General features: G+C 45.0%; 1 protein-coding gene across 2 annotated transcripts in view; it reads right to left on the bottom strand.

Moving 5' to 3' along the window:
* LOC124259517 overlaps window positions 1-20,739 on the bottom strand; it is a 121,123-nt gene that overhangs the window by 34,240 nt on the left and 66,144 nt on the right. The gene's annotated exons all lie outside the window — the stretch shown is intronic.

The raw sequence follows: 20,739 nt of genomic DNA, 5'->3' as shown, positions 1-20,739 counted from the left end.
TAGTTCAAACGATTCAGTAATTTTCTCCCAACGCTTGGGGGAATTCAAGTGGTTTCAACAGCTGGGCTGCGCTGCGCTGCGCTCATAGCACATGCGCAGTGAAATAGGTTCATGCAGCTTGGAAGCGGGTTGTCCGGTGAATACTCGGTGAAGGCTTTGGTGTGAGCTATTTTTCTAATGTTTTGTTGGTATTTCACAGGCGCGAGCTTTTTATATGTTATGACAGTAGATTACCGATTTAACTGTTTATATAATTTTATTTGTCTATTTCACCACACGTTCTTCTTACCGAGTCACTTTCTCAGTTCGATACTTAAAAAGCAATGTCATTATTTAGCGTTGACACAATTTCTAACTGTGATATAGATATGTCGTTGTCACAGACAAAACTCAATGTCTGTTTTATTGACACCTATGTGTCTGCCTGCCTGTCTGCTAATGACCATATTCAATACACAACTTCGATAACTGACCACATGCCATTTGAACATAACACCTATCAGGCTATACACCATAAACAAAACACACTGATTTATGGCCCTCGTTCGGTCTCTGTCACATTATGTAATTACACAGACAGGCAGGTGTGATACTTGTACACATGACATGTTATGATGTCTGTTGATTGCAACATGTTATACATAAAAAATGAGTATGTATTTACAAAACCCAACATCTCTTTATATACACACACAATGAGCCGCGAGGGCATCTGCAAATGAACCAGCCATTACACTTGAGTGCACACCCACCCACTCTGACTGGGTTCGGTATCCTGGCTGCTTCGTTTCTTGGAAAGAAAACCCCGGCACAAAATATTGCACTTTTGATTTGCGATTGTATACTTATAATTTTGTTTATATGTTTTTTCATAACCAGCAATGTATATTATATGTCATGAATAAGTGATAACTGTGTTTTAATTATGTTTGATTTTTTGGTTGCATGGTACCTTTAAGAATCAACCTTACTACATCAAGAGTTATCTCCCCTGGTGTAGCAGATGACTTTGTTACTTCGACAGCTTAAGAAAAAAGGAAGCTGGTTCAAGATGACTGTGAAAGGGGTGTGTCACACAGTGACTAATGCAAAAGAGTTAGCTGGTAGACATGACATTCCTCTATCTACAGTAGTAGTATATACAATGGGGGTTTCGGACCAGGTCCAACAAAAGCCTCTGCAAAGCTTTATTTCACAGATAAGGCTTAGGTCGGACCCTTAGCTCTTGCTACCATTACCCCTACTATAAAAAAGTTTGGGACGCCAGCGGGATACGAACGCCCAATGTTACACCTTCTAGCCACGCCACTTAACCGACTGAGCTACCGGGGGCATGGTTGAAGTATGTCGGTTTAACGGGTCTATCCTGGGGCACTATGCCGTGTTGACTGGAGGTAACACTGTGCCGTACGGTACGATCAATAATTCCGCTCTTACAAACCCTCTACCCGGCCCATCCCTCAAGTAGTACAAGTTAGGCTCGTCGGCTTTCATGTCCACTTTATCTATGTTGTAAGTTTTGACTGACCATATAGGATCGGTGGCTCGCTTACGGCTATCCCCCTCGTGTTCCCCCGGCTGGTATAGATACCTCACTAGGGCCCTATCTGGTATCTGTTTCTCCTTCCCACGCAATGGAGCAGCCGACTCTGCCACTATTGATTTTAGTTTGATAGCGTCTGCCGGTTTCTTGCCGGTGAGACGGGTGGCTTCATGGTTGATTGCCGACACCACCTTGGATAACCTCACAACCCATTCAGTCGATCTTTTCCCCGGGTTGGCCATCTCCCTCGCATACTGATGGCCGAATAAGCGCTCAGCCAAAGTCCTATTAAATCTCTCAACTATGGCTTGGCTGCGATGAGCTCCGGCAGCGCCACGCCTGACCTTTGTATCGTGTTTGTCTAACAGGTGTGACATGACACCCATGAACTCCCGCCCGGGATCAACTTGCAGCTCTGTTGGCCACGCCAGCGGACTGCGCGCTTGTATATCGTTCAATCCTCTGGCTACCTGGGCAGAATCTTTTGCGGTCAAGGGTTCGGCTTCCTTGTAGCGACTGGCCACGTCCACTACGGTTAAGGCATACTTGTACCTCTTGTCGATGGGTAGGAACAGTAGGTCTGCCTGGTGAACGCTATTAGGTATGTTAATACCGAACCTCCTTCTAGGCACGTAGCGTGGTGCCGGTAAATAGATCTGCCACAGGGCTTGTTTTTCACGCTTTGGCCTCCTCCGGCGGTACTCACGCCATTTTAGCCAGCTTATCTACAGCTCTAGCTCCTTTCCAGTACCCACACGGGCTATAGTAAATAGCCTCAAACTTTCTCTGGTTCCGTGACATATATATATCTATGTTCTTGGTTCAATTTTTCTCATGCCCGTATGCGCATGCGCGTTATCCCATCAATAGCTATCCAACGCTTACTGTGCATCGGGCGACAGGGACGCCTTGTTTATAGTCAGTCCAGATATCTTATGCCCATCACTTCTAAGTGTGTTCATTTTATGTCTAAACGTACGGTCTTGAACAGGGCTTCCTTTGAATCTGGCGTGTTTGATGTGTTGTTTCACCACGTGACTTCTTAACACCCTTAGCCTTCCGGATCTCACTATTGTCAGCTTTCAGTATGGAGTACATCTTAGGCCTCAACCCTATGTACTGGCTATGGGCGTGCCAGCACACTCGCCCTTCATCTTACCTAGGACCTTTTATTTACCGTGCTGTGTATGGCATGGTCCTTGGGGTAGTCGCTGGTGTCGCATTAAATCGAGGTGTTTTTCATGTCCTCGTTTACACGCCCTCGGTTCGAATCTCCATCAGCAGGGAATCCGTATCAGTGTACAGCACTTCACACCTGTCGTCGTACTGTTTCTTAAGCTCGTTGTAGTAAAAGTCGTACATCAGGTGTTTGGATAAATCGAGGATGCTCATCCCCACGTAAACAGGCTGGTTGAATTTTATGTGGCTTTTCTTCATGTGTAGGGCAACTAGGTCATCGGTGAATATCTTGCTAAGGTTGAATGCCGGACTGGCTATCAGTCTCCTGAGCTTGTCTTCCTCATTCGACCGAACAGGTTTCACGGTCACGCGTTTCCTCAGGTTCTCCATAGTCTTACCAAACACCGAGTTGTTCATGAGCTTGTAGAGATTTTTCTCAAAGTCACTGGTGGCAAGCTTTCGGAGGTCTGTGTTCATTCTGATGTAAGGCTCCATCCATGGGCTCTGGTTGAACACGAGCACCCTGTGTATTTTGGTCAGCCTCATACCCAACGACAAGTACAGCTGTAGGTTGCGATAGTGAACGATGTACTTGGTCTTATTTATTAAGTTGGGCACGAGTTTTTCAACGTCTGCCACCCGCCCACCTAACAAGTTATGTTGGTACTCAGACATCCAGTCTGGGTTAACCCTCATACGTTCGGGGGCTAGGGGGTAGCTGTTGTGTGATGTGTGTAATGCCTTGGGGTATTCCAAGTCAACCTCGAGGATATAACCTTTGTTCGAATCTGGTGCGATGCTCATAACATCGACCTCGGACGATACCCATTCGAATCCCCCTGTGGGTAGATACTGGCTCATGGCCCAGCCATACAGGTTGTTGGCGTCGAGGTAGAGAATATGATTGGTTGGCTTGCTCGGGTCGTAGCCCTTCACGTATTGATTATTTGCCTTCGCGTATCGTTTGGTTGCCATGGAGATCCCACCTCGCAAGCCTTTCTCAATGAATAGGTGCATGTCATAATCTGTAAGCAATTCCAACTTAACTCCGGTCTTTTTAAGCAAGGCATCCCACGACAGACATGGGCTGGTGTAATACCATGCAGGGTCGAGTTTATACTGCTTGAAACATGTCCGCCTAAACGTCTCAAACACGTCGGCTAACAGCAGTACATCTGTCCTCAAGTACAGGTCGTGATAGTCACCCAGATTCTTACAACCCAGTTTATTCCATACGCTAATAGCGCGTGTGAGTAATCGCCTTGGGATATTTCCGAGTCGGTCAGATTGCTGTAAAATTCTCTGATGGGGGTAGTCTGGTCTCGCTAACTTGGCCCAGCCATCCATGTACTCATAGGGGTACACACCCTTCCTCATCAGCAGGGGTCTAGTCTCGCGTCTGTGTATCGATCGGTAATAGGGAAGGCATCGTTGGTTTTGACCAGACTGTCGAATGACGACAGTAGGAACTGAATCGAAGTCGATGAACCTAAGGCCGTTTAAACTGAAGGAGATGTATCTCTCCATGTTGTTGGGGATACACGTTATATTGCCATCGATTTTCGCGATGGCCTGCACGATTAAGTGAGAGTCGTACCCTCTCAAGTTGTGAAAGACCACGGGGATGTTTATTGTCTTAGGGATGATTCTAAGCTTGAGGTTACACGCGCTGTGAGCGGCGCCTCTGTACTTACCGGTTATGTGGCAGTGATCTCTCACCGAATCACCGTTAAGTGGTGAGTCACACACGTGGCAGTTAGTGCTACAGGCGTGAGCTAGCCTGTCGGCTTGGGTCATACGCATGGGAGCGACTCTATACAGTGCGTTCCTAATAATTTTTTCTTCCTCCCGCAAACACTTAAGAAACCTGTACACTACCGGAGCTTTCGTTTCCCCATCACAACGGACGACCACGTATCCAAACCCACAGGCCTCATGCTCCTGTGTTTTCTGTGTGAAGCTCTCACCTGTGGGTAGAGTATTGGGGGTACCCCCAACAGCCTCAACAGGTTTGACCAAGGCTTCAAAGTCGGCGTATATGATATAAGGCACAGACATTTGGTTCTTGTGGTTACCGAATTTTAGGATATTGTCACCTTTCTTAGGCATGTCGATTCGTATAGCCGTCTGCCCCACACCTTGGCAATCCTCCCGGTGGGATTCTAATAAATCAGCTCGTGTGAAGCCATGTAGGCACCGTTCGCAGAAGTGGGTCTTTTCTCTGTGTGCCGATTGGTCATACAACAGCCTGCTAAAGTGTTTTATCCATGTGTAGTGGTACTTGTCACCTCGCTGGATCATGAATATATTGATAACGCCAGGGGGGTTCCCCCCCTGTTGGGGTTTCCCCAACGGACTGACTCTGTGTACTATTGTTGTGTTACCTTCATGCCCAAAGACATTTATAGCTAGATTATTCTGTTTTTCTATTTTAGTTATCTGGGATATGGGGATGGGTTCATCTATACCATCCCAGTTGAGCCCATCATCTTGGGGATAGCTAGAAAGCCTGTCTGAATGAGTGTCAGCTGGAAACAAGGCTGACCTGATAGCTACCCTCAGGCAATTGTCTCCTCTATTCTTGACGTTGACCATGGCATGTTTTTTCCTATAGTAGGGGGGCAAGTCTAGGTATGACCCGCCTCTGAATGGCACGTAGTTAGCTATGTCTAGATAGACATTATCGATTTTATCTACAGTCCACCCAGACCCCAAGCGTGTGTAGTGTTCTAGGTATTCTCGTATCTGCTGAAAACTGGTATCGATTGATGCGTCTATGGTCTCTATATGAGTCACGACCTCTTGCCTACCTCGGAAGTAAGGCTGAACGTACTCAGTGACCCCAGTGGGGGTTCCCCCCACGCCCCCTACCTGCTTATCGAGCGACATTTTCACTGTGATCTGAAACTTGATACTTCCTAGACTGTTTAGTTCCTGGTTTATTTTATCAGCTATCAGAGGCTTCATATCTGGGATATCTATATTCCTATCAACATGCATGCGCCAGCCTCTCAAATAGTTGCCTACAGCGCGCTCAGTGCGCACGAACTGTAGGTCAATAGCTCTATTCTGCCGTAATAGTTCTACAAGCTGTGGTTTCCTCATACGGGAATATCCCCCTAACCCCAAATCACGTGCCTGAACTTTCAGTTGTTTTACAGTGGGAGGTTGCGCTACGGGGGCATGTGATAACAATGCGATTAACCCGGCTCTCCCCAGGTTTGAATAACCAGTGAATCCAAGCTGTTTTGCTTGAGCTTTTAATTGTTTTACCGTAGGAGGGGTTTGTATGTTAAGTAATCTCAACAATGCTGGTTTGGTCATTCGAGAATACCCAATTACACCCCTCTGCCTGGCGACCCGCTTAAGTTCACCAACAGTAGTCATAGTTGCGTACACACCTAAGAAGATCAATCTCTAATTGGGCCACCGTAAAGGTAAAAAATCTAGATACACCTTATCGATTATTCCCTCGACCCACCCGGAACATGCGCTGCATAGCAGGGTGTTTTGTATTACTTGCAACGAGTCGTCAACAAGTATATCTATCTCCCCATGCACATCTACTCGCCCCCCATCAAAGTAATTCCAAGTGTGTCCAGCCCATGGTACATCAAACCCTACTTTTACCATGATTGTAAACGAGCACCCCTTATATAGTTCACTAACAATCATGGGTTTGAGGACACTGATATCTATACTTTCCCCCACATCCATCTGCCAGCTTCTCAGGCAACCTTCCCTGGGCTCAATTTCCACAAACATAGCTATACGTAGGTGTGCATAATCTCTAATTGGGCCACTACACTGCTATCTTGAGAAGCCGCCACGCTCTTTATGTAGGCCTTTTATTCTCGTAGATGAGATGATGTCTGACTACGTTCGCCCCCGTGAGCTTTACATAGGCAGTAGTGCCCTTTAACCCCTATACCACACACAGAACACGTGTAGTTAGGACTTCCCATGTGGAAACAACAGTACCCCTGAGTCCTGCATCTCCTATCACAGGCTTCTTTCTTCCCCATAAGTATGTATTCGCATCGGTATGGAGCAGGTCTCATGTTTAGCATACTTATATGAGTATTTATTCTAATTGTTTCAAGAACCAACGCAGAGTCGCTGCAATACCCAGCTATGAATACCAGTTCACAGTCCATTTGCCCCTTGGATGGTGTGTAGTACTGAGCGAGTGTGGGTTTATTGAGCGTTGCAGCCGCTTACCTGTTAATAAGAAGTATTCTCTCTCGCCAAGGCCGCCGACATCGTGGGAATGTTTGAACGGCATGGTTTTCACGCCGAGTTGTTCGTTAATGTAATCGATCCTCTGGAGGCGTTTTTTAGCGTACTCTGATTGGGCGGCCTGTAATTTCTCAATAGCGAGGTCATGTCTTTTACGCCTTTCCTGTATTTCAGCCGCGTGTGACTCTCGTAGTTTCGAGAAGAGGAAATTACTCCCGGAAAATGCTAGGGCATTTACTAACGCCCCACCAACCATCATGGCGATCGTAGCCATCCTATATTTACTTCATAACATTTTCAGGTAGTATCCCTTGTTTTACTAGGATGTCTTTTGTAGCCATCGCCATACCAAGGTTCATTATGAGCATACCCATATCCTGCAGGTAGAAATCTAGCTTGATAGTCGGCTGTTTAAGCACCATTTTAGTCAACCGAAGCGTATCCTACGGCTAGACTGGCGACCACTGTGGCGTGGTATGCGTCGTTGACGAACGTTTTCCCCTCAGACATAATGTATATGATATAAAAATATTAAATTATAACATGATATGTGGGTTGACCTCTAATTGTGGGGGAGGGTTTCCTTCCCCGGGATCCCTGGGATCCCTGTGTCGTGTATATAACCATGAGATAGCCACGGCAGCAGTTACTCCTACAGCCAACAAGAGTCGGGTCAGGTGAGTCACCCTGATAATTTTATGTTGGTTACACCACCGTTTTTTACCGGCAGCTACTCTCTTAGGATTCGTCTGCCTGGTTACTGTAGGGGGTTGGGGTGGTGTCTCCTCTGAAGGGGTCTGGGGTGGGGCCTCCTCCAGTTGGGGTTCCCCTCTGGGGGTTTCCCCCAGGTGTGGTGTCTCCTCCTGTGCAGCATCCATCTATACTATTATTATTATTTTTCCTCTCAAATTGACAATGCTTTGCCGTAATAATCGCCGCTGTAACCGGGGCTAACAACATACCATATTTGTGGTACAGCTCGCAGCTAATAGAGTTCAAGGCGTGTTCGATAAAAGGGTCTTTCTCGAGGTCTTCCCACAGGTAAAGTCGGCGTTCCTGGGGAATGGGAAGGAAGTATGACGCAATACCAGTGTATATCTGGGTCATAGCCAATCCTATTGTCTTTGTCATCTCTGCTCCGAGACGGGTCTCGTATCTAGCGTACAGTTTATCGATTTCTTCAGCTGGCATTTTGTGAATTTTATCGGGAGTGTAGTCTCCAAAGTAATGTTTGGCTTTGCCGCCAACAGCCAACGCCACCAGTTTCTCTCGCTTATCATCGTCCACTGGCACCAACAGTTGCTCTAGCAATTCCTCACACTCCATCTTATAATGTGACAAGTAAGTTTTAGTTTTAACTATATAATATACGATATAGGCGAAACACAGAGAAATGAAGGTTAAGTTACACACGACAAACACTTCAAATACCATAGCTATAACTAAATGCTAAGTATTTATACTAAGCATTGCTAAGCTTTACTTAGCTTTTACTAAGCTTTGCTAAGCATTTACTAAGCTTTGCTAAGCATTGCTAAGCTAAAACACCCTATAAGCCATGGGTTGGTCGGTCTTGAGCACGAGCTTAGCGTGTTTAGTTTCAGCGAGCTGTTTCTTCACACGTTCCCTATCATGTTTGCTCATCACATCGTTCTCCCTGTCCTTGCAGTGAAATAAGGCCACCCATCGCGTCTGCTCCCTGAGGTCTTTCAACACCGAGTTGAACTTCTGCGTTAGCACCCAGAAGCTGTGATTTGCGTGCCGGCCGGAGAAGGCCAGGTACAATAGCATGTCTCTCTTTTTTGTTATCTCGCGATTAGCGCTGCAGTCGTCCAGTATGAACAGCGTCGACTCCCCTTTAAATTTCCCATGAAGAGCTTTCAACCAGTCCTGCAGACGTGTTCCGGGGTCGACTTTGTGTACGTCCGGGTCCGTCATCACCCAAGGTCTTTCTGTGTACATTTTATTCATGCTCAGAGTAGGGCACATGATAACGATGTTGTCGAACACATCCTTGTAGTAACCCTCCAACATTTCCAGCACGAAAACGGTCTTCCCACAGCCAGTCTGCCCACACACTATGGCGCAGTGTGGGTTGTGGGGCAAATCAATAGATGGCTTGCACGAATCTCCCATTGTCTATATTAAGTTGCGCGTCCATAATCACGTACAGATATAATTTCAACTTGCCAGCGGGTTGAGCCTTCTTGGTAATCTGGATTGTTATCCCCTCGCTGACGTTGTCGATGCGGCGACCGCTACCGTGCAGTTTATCGTCATCCGTGGATCGCATGTCCAACCACAGCGCGTACTTGGTGGTCAGGTACTCACCGATCTTCACGGAGGATAGGTCCAGGTCTTTGGTTATGTATGGGTGTTGTTTGATGGCCGATAGCTTATTTATCTCATCCCACTGCTGGTATGCCCTCATACCATGACTGAACAGCTGGTTGGGCACGCCCTCGATGGTCACTTCCACCTTTTCAATCTCGGGTTTGAAAAACTTCTCGCTGTCCCTTCGGAACGGCTCGTAATCCTCCACGGGGACGACCAGGATGCCTTTCATCAATCGCGCCGGCACGTTCAGGTTGATATTCCACAGAGTGTCGCTCTTATCTCGCACGACAGATCTATGCCTCAGTATGCGATCGTACAGGATGGCCACCTTCCCCGAGTACTGGCTTCGAACCTGCCTGGCCAGCTCCGGGCTAGTGACCATGTAGAACTCCAGAGAGATGTTATCTATGGCGTAACTGGCCTCATCACCGTTCGGCGTACGCACTACTTTGCTGTAGTCGTTAAACGTTAGCTCGTATTCAAGCCTATCCCCAAGCACGGCCTGGTAAAACGGCGCGTGTTCCGTGAGCAACTCGAAGTCGAGCAGCACGCAGAACCGGTTCCCGTACGCTTGGGCGATGGCCTTTTCACCGTCCGTGATCTTGTCTAACTGGTCTTGCGTGAAGCCATACCCCACGCGCAACCGGGTCGATTTGCTGATACCTTGGTACACGTCATTGACGCGTTCTCCCTCAGTTTTCCATAGGTCCCCGTAGCAGTGAAACACGTCGCTGTCATCGATGCTCAGCACCTCGTTACCGCTGATCTTGATGGTGGTTTTCTTGATAATGGCTCGACCTACGTTCCGCACTAGCTCGCGTTTGTCGTTGGTGGAGGCCAACGTGAGGTTGAACGCCAGTCGAACCATGAGGTCATTCTCGCCAAGGTTTGGGAATCTAACCAGCAGCGTTTGGTTCTGGTCTATCTTGCTGGGATTGTTGGTGATGGTCACCGACTGGCGCACGGCTCTGACGCCTAGAGGCTCTCTTGATCTTCTGAAAGGATCTAGTTTTCTACCGTACATTGTTATATAAATGAAATATATAAGTTTTAATACTAAATAATGGCTGAGTACATACCTATGGATGATATGTGGGATTATTGTGCCCAGGCATTCGAGGATGAAACCTCATTCGAGATCTCACAAGGCAACGAACTCGTGAAGCAGGCCGTCACCGGGTTTTACGATGGTTTAAAAGGGGATAAAAATTATGTAGAGCCGTGGGGGCGAGATTATTCCAAGTTTTTTGTCGATGACAATGGCACGCTGCGACTGAAGGGTCGCCCGGAGATCGATCTCATGAATAAGCGCACGAGAGAACCGCTTGCCTTATCAACACTCGGCAGTCGCCATGGGAGTGACTTTATCCGCAATGAACTAGGCTTCATAGATTACGGGGGCGCACGGCCTAAAGCCCTTCCCCTTCAAGATCTGCAAGACATCAGGGGCGCCACATCGGATCAAGACATGACTGATAACATTGAAAAGCTGTTGGCCACCTACCATGACAAACCCTTACCCGGGTTCGAATTTACCGTTCGGGAACTGCGGGGGCTGGACATGGCCATGCAAACCATTCGCGGACATCTCGTGAACAACACGGCCAAACTGGATGCGATAGACGACCACATCGCCCATGAAAAGGCCAAACTCAGTGAAACGGAGGACGAGTCTCTGAAAGCCACCATCGAGGAACGAATGCGTAATTTGGAAGAGGAAAGGAAGACCCGGCTGGAAACGGCATCCTCCTTCCGAGACCAGCTTCGATCCCAGGTCAGCCGTGCACGGGAAACTGTTGATCGAGTCCTCTACCAGGACACCACGCTAGCTGACAGGATTCAGATACTGTTCCGGGAGCAAGGGATCACCATCGCCAGCATTCTGACTGCATTGGGATTCATCAAATCGGGCGTCGAATCCTGGATAAAAAAACTCGGGGAGGCCCTGGCTAAACTGGCTGGTAAGGCCGCCGAAGCCCTGCCCGGCATCCTGGGTAGCATCGCCTCGTGGTTGCTGGGTGCTTTAGCTAAAACTGCCACGTGGCTTAGTCAAAACCTGTGGGCAGCCATTGTCGCCGTGGCGGGTTTGGTGTACGTAGCGGCTAAGGAATTTTTAACCAAATAAGTCCCAAAGCTACCCCACCAACCACCAGGGCTGTTTTACGATCGATGTGCTGCTGTGTGTGTGACCCCACAGGGGGTGACCCCACAGGCGCTGTTGGTTGAACCCTAGGCTCCGGGGGTGGCGCCACTAAACCGTTTCACCGGTCGTGGGGGGTGGGACGTGGGGGACGTTGACATCGAGGTTGACGCCCAACTTTTGGTCCGCCGTGGCTATAACTATTTTGTTGTTGTAGCCGACCACTTTTTTTACTCTCAGTTGCATATCGCTCGGAGCCATGTACAGCCCCACGTCGAACACGTAGTCAACTTTCAACCTGGCGTATTCCAACACGTCTTGGTAGCGTTTGATGGCACTCGGGAGATCAACTGGAGAATTGATAGCATCCTCAACGTTAACAACGAACTGTTTCTGAGCGTCGTAAGCAGTCCCCTTACCGAGGATGTTGGAACACATTTGGCGCCTCGCGCACTCCAACAGCCCACACGCATCGCGCTCAATCGAGTCGCTTCAACCTGATTACACCGGCACGAGTAAACCCTTCCGACGTATCCAGCATGAACTTTTTCCAGTCATCCGCTGCCCCCTGCTCGAACCTCCAGACTCGGTAATCCTTGCTGTCGTTGAAAGCCATGTAACGGTCATCCTTCTCGTTGGTTGTGAGGTGATGATATGACTTGTATCCCCATTCTTTCAACTTCTCGCTGGCATCCACGAGGTGCATGTTGTGAACGATGGGGATACCCAACCCGTGGTTCGGTCCCGGCAAACGCCAATCCGTCTTCGGGTTTAGTTCGAATTCGTTGCAAATACGTTCGTAGGCCCGCCTATCGTACTGGTTGTTTACTGCGTTCCACGCCTTGTCCTGTGGGAGCGGAGCGCTGATCTCTTTGAGGATACGTCTGACCTGGTAGTACACGTGAAACGTGAACACAGACTGACTCAGCGGTCCATGCCGAGTGTCGATTAATGTCACACCACACCCCGTTGTAGCGCACCACACGGCGAAGTTCAGTTGATTCTGCCAGAACTGCATCGGGTTGTTGAACCAAGCATGAACTACCTTAGCGTTAGTCACCGAAAATTTATACTGGCTGAACACATCTAAAAGCTGGGCGTTGAAATACATCCCATCAGCGACCGCGATCTTCATGGGTGAGAAATCTACGTCCAGTTTAGGGTAAAACACTCCAGGGGAGTAAGACACTCCTTGGGAGTACATTTTAAAACTATTATATAATGAGCATATATACTCTAACATGTACATAACACTTCCAGGAATAACGAGCGGTGAGGCCGTTCAGCTGACGCACGCGATCGATAATACGTCGGATCAACTCGAAGTCGCACTCTGCGATATTACCTACCTACCGCAATGGACTAACATCAACACCAGCAACAATAAGCTGTTCATCAGTGGAGCTCGCAGCCAGATAACTGACGGCTACTACAGCGTGTGCTCGCTAAGCGACGAGGTCTTCAAACCCCTGGGAGCCGAACTCAAGATGAACGACTCAAACGGCACAGTGGTGTTAATCAACAACGGAAGAAACTCCTTGAGGCTCGGCCGGCCATTAGCGAGGACACTCGGTATGTCGCCTGATGAGATAAAACCAACAACAACCGTCACAGGCATGAAGTTACCCGACCTAGTACCGCATCGAGCTGTACATTCATCTCGGTCAGGTGAGCACAACGCATAACATTCAAGGGGGTCACCCTTCCACTATACTGAGAGCCGTACCGGTGAAAACGGAGAAATACAACGACGGTAGAACCAAGTCGTTTTCACCTCGGCAGTATATGAGGTTGACTCAGGGCAACATACCTGAGCTGATAATATCGGTGTTAGATATAAATCATAATCCCGTCAATATAGGATACCTCAGCTTAACGCTTCACATAAAATGACCAGCTTACAAGGGCCCGGGTGAAAAAGGCATCAATGTGGGGATCTCCCACCGGGACACACGCCGATTCGACGCTCCAGAGTAGATGGTAAATTGTACGCCTTGCAACTGAAAAACAACATTTACAAACGCTTGAAGTCCCTCCGGTGGAGCCCTAGGTGATATAGTAGATACCACAAGAGCGACAGTCAACACTCGGTACACCCTAGTCACCACCGGGGATGATAAATGGATAATATACCCATCTTTCGGGGGCAAACTGTTCGACTTAGACGATGTTGAGAGCACTACCATCGCCCGAAACAAGCCATATACTCTCGTCTTCACCGAAGATGACAAGTGGGTGTTGTTACCAGATAAAGACGACTGGTTTCTCAATATTAGGCTTGGCTCCCCCTACGTGTTCACGGAGAACAAAGACAACTACCTAAACAAAGTCGTGAACAACGGAACCCTGCTAGTGGCTTACGTCCCGACTCAGAGACGTAGCGAAGTCATCAGCCCAGTCGCCAGTATGGCAGCCCACATGCTATCGGGTAAACCGGGAATGCAAAACGTGACATTGCAGTTGGTGTCTGAATTCGAAGGCGTGGTCACCATCCTGGAGAGTCTAACGGCGAACTCAACACTGATCATCCAAGTCTACCTAGGGGAACCATCGCGGAATGATGTCGAGATCGTGAAGGGGGTCAAACTCGGGTGGGGGAAACAACACCAGTATCACGTTTGCACAGTTTACGTGCGGGTGGGCGTCGACTCCAAAACCAGTCTGCAGGGTGTCACCGTGATCGTGGAAGACACGATATCACTAACCAAGATCTTCCTACCCGACAACATACACTTCATGGGGGTGAAGTGCACCCCTGAACTATTATCAGAAAACCAGTTGGAAACTATATCGTAATAGTATTATAGCAATGAGCAGTCATCGTCCCAACACTACGCTTAATGACCTAGGGGACACGGAGGGGTTCGATCAGCCCGGTGAGGAAGACACCTTGTACGCCCTGCACTTGAAAGACAACGTGTATAGGCGGGCGGTAATGACCGATCATCTACCCAAAATCACCCTCGGGGACCTAGGAGGCACAAGGGGGTCCGATCAGCCTGGTGAGGAAAAAAACCCGTACGGTCTACACTTAAGAGATGGTGTGTACATACGGTGGCGCCTGCCAGACGACTTTATAGAGCCCAAATGGTTGATCAACATGACCCTCACCGCACCGTTAAACAAAGATAGGGAGGTCTCCGAAATTAGGAACAACGGCCTCTTGTTTGGGGTTTTCGTTCCGAACCATAAGATAAGTATTCGGCTAACAGAGGATCACACGAATAACATGTTAGTTGTTTCAGGCCGGGAGGGTGAGTTAAGGTTTGACGTCCCCGATACCTCATTATTCTGGAAGAAGGCTCCACACTCGCCATAGAAGTCTTCCTCGGATCGGTTCGTAGGGATACAGAACGACAACTTTTACCTGGGGTGACAATACGCTGGGGCATCACTGACAGGCACCAACGTTGCCGTATCATCATACGACTGGACCCCTCAACGGGTTCTATAACCCCCTTATTAAGCTGCCCCATTAATGTTCGTGTAGACGCAGAGTTACCTATTAGCCTCTCACCTATTACCCTGTACAATAATCTAAACCTTATAAGCCTGAAATATACTGTGCAAGAATGAAATGTCGTACGATTTAAAGATCTTTTTTAGAATATATTATATACACACAGGATGGGGCTGTACCCAGTCGTAGAGGAAGTAGAGAAGACCCTGGAAACTGTAGACGGGTTCCGTTTGAGACAGTTATGTGATGTGAAACGCCAACTAGAACAAGACCGCGACACTCGCAAAGCACTATGTAAGAAGTACCATAGAGCTTTCAATATCGTGGACGGGGCTGATACTGCCCTTATGACAACCAGCATGGGGCTGGGGGCGGCAGGTGTTGGGTTGTTAGCTACCATCGTGGCTACCCCCGTAGTGCTAGGCATTGAAATAACAGCTGGGGTGGCAGGGGTGTTAGGGTTGGTGCTTAAGTTTGCATCACGCAGACTGCATCGTAAGGCATTGAAACACGACGAGATCAGGGTTCTGGCCGAAGCAAAGCTGAACACGGTAAGTGAGCGTATATCCACGGCACTCACTGACAGTAAGATCTCCGAGGAGGAGTTTCGTTCAATCCTCTCTGAACTCACAAAATATAACAAAATGAAACAAGAGATTCGTTCAAAGTCTCGTAAGTCTGCTATCAGCGAGGACGAGAAAAAAAAGTACATAGTACAAGAGGTGAAAAAAGCCCAGCAAGCCTTTATTACAAACACCAAAGAGATCATAGGCGATTCACATTAAACTGTTTCATCGAGGTCAACGTGGCATAGTGCCCCAGGATAGACCCGTTAAACCAACATACTTCAGCCAAGTCCCCGGTAGCTCAGTCGGTTAAGCGGCGCGGTTGTGAGGTATACATGTGGAGTTCGTATCCCGCTGGCGTCTCAAACTTTTTTATAGTAGGGGTAATAGTAGCAAGAGCTAAGGGTCCGACCAAAGCCTTATTTGGGAAATAAGGCTTTGCAGTGGCTTTTGTTGGACTTGGTCCAAAACCCCCATTGTATATACTACTACAGTATACAGAACTTTGAAGAATGGTTAGTCAGGAAAATTGAAAAGGGTTGAGAATATCAGAAATGAGATGATTAATAGAGCAAGTACTCAGGTATGTAATGAAACATTTAGACAAGAATTATGAAGACTTAACTGGGTGAAAAAGTGCAGTTCCCACACCATTGATGAAAGATGCACAAACACATTTCTAACATTAGTAACAACCATGGATGCGCTTGTGGATACCACAATGAAGATACTGTACATTATCTTTTTACATGTAAGTTATACACTGCTATTAGAAATAATACCTACTTCTATGTAAATGGCCACAATCTCCAAACTGTGTTATACGGAATACCTCCGGCAAACAACAACGTCAATAAGAACATAATAGAGTCCGTGCATCAATACATCTTTAAGTCTAAACGATTTGACAAATTATACTAACAATTATATGCAATCAATTAATGAAGTGTAGCAGCAGGCTTAATGTTTATAAGCACCTACAACGCACATATATGATTTAATTTGTCGGTTTTTGTATCCAGTTCTTGTGTATTTTGTTTAAATGATATATGTACTGGTGAGGTATTGATATAAGCAGAGTTCTGCTTGTTTACCAAACCAGATTCCCTAGGAATAAAAATATGTTTAATCCAGATGCACAAACAGAAAGAAGTTTAAACTGGTGTAGGGCTCTTGAAAATCAAGACTGGGATATGTTTTCTTTTCTAATGAAAGTTTCTGGCTGGCTTTTTCCGAACTGTGTGAAAATTTGGACAAAAGATACTGTGAAACCTATCTACCAACGCCCGAAACAAACCCTGAAATTTCACATGGGGGGTGGGATATCATCACGTGGAGAGAATCTGTTGTGTTTTTTCACTGGAAATTTGATGAAGGAATGATATGTTGACATCTTAAATGATCACCACCTTCCATTGGCCTGAACACTGTATGAAGATAATTGGATTTTCCAGCATGATAAAAACAACAACCCAAAACACACTGTGGGCTGCACAAAACAGTGGTTGTCAGATGAAACTGTTCAAGGCTTAGACAGGCCCAGCTACAGCCCACATCTTAACCCTATTGAGAATGTGTGGGGACTAATGAAGGACAGAATAAACCAAAAAGGACTTACAAATATTGAGGATATGAAGAAAGAAGTGGTCGAATATTGGGATACGCTGTCACACGATTTCCTACAAACTTTGATCGGTAGTGTAACTAGGTGCATTCAGTCGTGTATTGCAGGGCAAGGAGGTCTCACAAACTACTGAAAAGACACTTAGACTCTAAGAGATTCATATCTCAACATATTCATTTAAGTAAAACTTCTAAAGTTTATATACATGTATTAGATATTTGCCAAAACAGCTTTCTCTTGGAATACTATAATTATCAATGTGCACATGTTGAAAGGGGAACAAGCTTAGGCAGATACAGAGACAACAATGGACATATCAAGAGACAGTGGCATTGCCCTAGACCAATTAAGGTTATAAATGTCATAATATAAACAACAAATATTAATGAAACAACAAAGTGGCTTGGGTTGACTGACAAGTCAATATACAATGCAGTGGTGATGAGGATTAAGGCAATTCAGAGAACATAAGAGGAAGCAGAGAATGTTGGAGCAGATAACCCTACATGATATCACACTTCACATTTTCAGCTGCAAATATGTTACTGCACACACATTTTCGTGAGGATGATGCAAAGATTATAGCTATCATACTCACACCTTACCACAAACTTAGTTACAACCAATCTTTTTCTAAACTTTATATGGATTGTACATGTAATAATATACTTACAAAAATCTCCTGTGCTAATGATAGCTCAGTGAACTATTGGAATTAAGTAAAATGGTTTTAGTATGCAAAAATATTTAAACAAATCTGCATATTTTCATTTCTACATTCAGCAAACAATTTATGATATTGTGCATTTAGAATGTTTGACGATTGCCTAAACAGTATATGGATGTAAAAATAAGTACAATATATTGTATATTTGCTTCCTGTAAAGAAAGGCAGAAAACAAAACTTCAGAAACCATCTTATTTTGCTAAAATATAAGTATTCACATTTGTTTGAATATTTTGCCACACTAAAGCCGTTTTATTTTAATTTCAATAATTAACTGAACTGTTTCATAAACAACAAAAAGATTTCAAATTTAAAAAGCTTTTCTGTTTTATTTAATTTTAATTTTATTTAAAAACATCTCTTTCAATGTCAGATCAAGCATATTGTTTATTTTTGTCTTATCAATAAAAGGCTTCAAAATTTTGTTGATGTGAACTTTAATGATGGAAAACATGTGTATGATTGCTTCTATGACTGAACAAGTACCGGTACTAAAAATGGATTTTTTCAAATGTTTCTGAGTCCAATAACCTCAGCATCAGCATATTCAGACATCTGTGTACACATTGAAAGACTGCAACATTCTCCTCCATCCCATATTAATATTTACTCCAAGTGTTATGCTTCTGCATTATTATTGACGAAATCACATCGACACTTGTTAAGGAGACAATTACAGCTGATGCTTTTCTTTTGAGATGCTATTGCTGGAAAACATTCTTCCAGTTCAAAGTCAAGCAGGCGATGAAATTCAAAATTCCCCCGAATTTATACAGAATGTGCAGATTTACAAGCGTCAACCGATCCGAGGGCTTGCTCTGACCACACACCCGTTTTATGCGGTCCTACCGTCATCCATTTGAGACTAGATCATTTAGTTGAGGGTCAAAATCGGCTTTCAATCGACTTGCAGAAATAACAATAAAGAATTGGTAGGTGTCATGGGCGGTGCTTGATAGGCCAATCATCCATGATTATGTTTACATTAAGTTAGTAGCGTAGCAATCAGCAAAGCAGGCAGGTGGGGTACACCAAAGTGTCCGGCTCTGTCATGGTTTATTGTACTGTGAAGCATTCCAAGTCAGGGGGGCATCTCAATTTGATTTTTTATATTAACATTAATCCTTGCAAAGACACGAGGGCTTGTGACACTAACTTTCATCTCATCTAAATTCTAAGGCACCAAACTAAAGCTATGAGGGAAGCTACAGAATTGAGAGCAGTGTCTTTTAGTGGTGGTCCAATTAATTGAAATAATCGAAGATTGGTCACTGTGACCAAATGACCAAGCAAACGATCATGTTTTCTCATAATCGAACATAAACAATTTTGGAACTCGTTTGCATTAACAATATTTTTCACAAGGTGGGTCTTGTCTGTCACATTCAGAAGCACTACAAGCTTGTTCCAAGTCATGATTGAATTTATCTTAAAGACTCCAGGAAAATGTTCCAAACATACTAGTCATCCCTTAAAGATGCACAATTTGAAAAACAACCCGTAAGAACTACCTTTATTTTCTCTATTTTTTGGTGCATTAAGAAACATAACCAGGAAAGTTTGATAAATGGCGCTAACCAATTATTTTCGATGACTGATTGGTTGTAATGAACCAATCATCAACAACGAAATTTTAACCAATTCTTAACACTAGTGTCTTTTATATTTATCAACTTAACTCAAAAAATCTGTTAAGATAATGTTGTCCCATTCTGTCAGGGTAATTTCAGAAGCATTAAAGTGTATATTTTGATTGATAGGTGGCAATAGGTTAGTTTGTGTTTTTATGCCCTAAAATATTTTCAACAAAATAGACATGTAAGTATAAGCTTTAACTAACCATAAAGACAAAAATAAAACCAAACACAGGATTTGATGTGTTTCAATGGCCCATCAAGTGCTCACACAGTTGAATCCAAGAAAATGACCTCAATCACCTGTCAATATATATAATCTAAGGATTCGAAAAGTATTGATTTTTTTCAAAGAGTTTCAAGCCTGACAACAGTCCTAAAGGAAACTAGATGTAATTACCCACTAGCCACTCTGGCATTTCACATTAGATTGAGAAAGCAAAACATGTTTCTGCTAAATCCTTCTGTAACTACTGTCCACAACATGAAACAAGACCCTAGTGATTCATTGTGACATTTCAACAAGTTGTTAGCATTGACCAGAGCCCCATTAGATACCTCATAGCAGTACTCTGATGTACTCTTTTCTTTGCAACTAATTTGCCAAGACGTGGAATGTACAGATGTTATTTTAGTATTTCTATAGACTGTCCCATCAGGAGTTCTGTATTGATTCTGGGCAAGGGAATGAGTCTTGAAAGAAAATGATTCACCAAATGAAATGAGTAAATGCCATAAAGAATGAATCAGAGGTTGAACGGTTTCTCTGGATCAAGGACCTTTACTGTTAATATCATTTATTTTGATAATGTTTGCTATCAAGTGACATTTATTGGTGTTGTTCACAACCATTGCTCCATATCAACATGAAGCTGTTCATTTGAGACGATTCTTCATCAGAATAACTGGGATTTCTTGCAAGGAAGTAGTTTTCTTGTTTCTTCACAGTGCATCACACTGTTTCTTAAAAAACACAAACTGAAAATGTATTATGAACTATTTGCAGAGATTAATATTATCACATTTAACTGTCTCCAAAAATAAGCCAGAAAATAGCAATCAGCTGTCAGGGTTTCAGATTGTTTTATTTTCTTGGACAATGTCTAACTGTCATTAAATCATGCCTGCAAGACTTTTTCCTAATTCAAAATCATCACTTGATTGAATCATGACAAGGTCAGTTGACTTTTGTCTCTTGCAAAACTACTTAGTTGTTGACCATTTTGCCCTGTTTTATATCAGTATCAATTATCACTAAATATTATCCTAATATATTCTGAAAGAAGTTGC

The sequence above is a fragment of the Haliotis rubra genome, unplaced genomic scaffold, assembly GCF_003918875.1.
Source record: "Haliotis rubra isolate DU_JTF1 unplaced genomic scaffold, ASM391887v1 Scf726, whole genome shotgun sequence".
NCBI lineage: Eukaryota > Metazoa > Mollusca > Gastropoda > Lepetellida > Haliotidae > Haliotis > Haliotis rubra.
This window is presented reverse-complemented; position numbering and strand designations above follow the sequence as displayed.